The sequence below is a fragment of the Charadrius vociferus genome, unplaced genomic scaffold, assembly GCF_000708025.1.
Source record: "Charadrius vociferus isolate BGI_N301 unplaced genomic scaffold, ASM70802v2 scaffold819, whole genome shotgun sequence".
Lineage (NCBI taxonomy): Eukaryota > Metazoa > Chordata > Aves > Charadriiformes > Charadriidae > Charadrius > Charadrius vociferus.
The window spans coordinates 252,989-253,701 of NW_009650062.1; positions in this window are offsets into that span (position 1 = coordinate 252,989).

The following is a 713-nucleotide window of genomic DNA, read 5'->3' on the forward strand; positions in this document are numbered from 1 at the left end:
CGATCAGGCTGTGTGCGCTGTTCCCCCGCAGCGCCCAGCTCCACCTAGGCAAAAAACTCTTTTAAAAAAAAGAAATAATAAAATAATAAAACATAAATAATAAACCTTGTGGAGGAGATCCTGCCGCCGGGGAGGTGGGACTGGCTGGGGCTGGGAAATGCTCAGGGTGGGGACTTGGACCGGACCCAGGCGCCCCCAGCGCGGTGGCCCTGGGGCTGTCCCCGTCCTCGCTGGGAGCGGGGTGGCCCCGTCCCCCGGGATGGTCTTCACCCCAAGCGGGAGGTTATGGAGGAGTTGGGTTGTGCTGGATTCCTCCCCCCTGGACAAGGGAAATCCCGGCTGGAAACAGGGAGAAAAGGCCACAAAGGGCACGGCGGGAAAGCTCGGAGCGGCGGCGCGTAACAGGAGGGGAAGAGCTGCTTTCAACGCTCCTCCTCGCCTGCTGCAGGTTCTTTTTTGGGGAGAACTCCCTCAAATCCCCCCAAGACGAGCCACCCCATCCCCTCCTGGTATGGCAACGCTCTCGGGGGATGCCGGCGGCTTTTTACCCCACCGCGAGAAGACCCCGGGCCTTGAAGGAAAGAGGTGGCGGCACAGGTTGACCGGGGTCAGCCGAGACATCTTTCCCCGCGACCACCGTGGCCCCCACATGCCTCCCTCGGCGCTCGCACGAAGCCAGGCCCCCCATCCCAGGGGAGAAGCAGGAGGCCCGG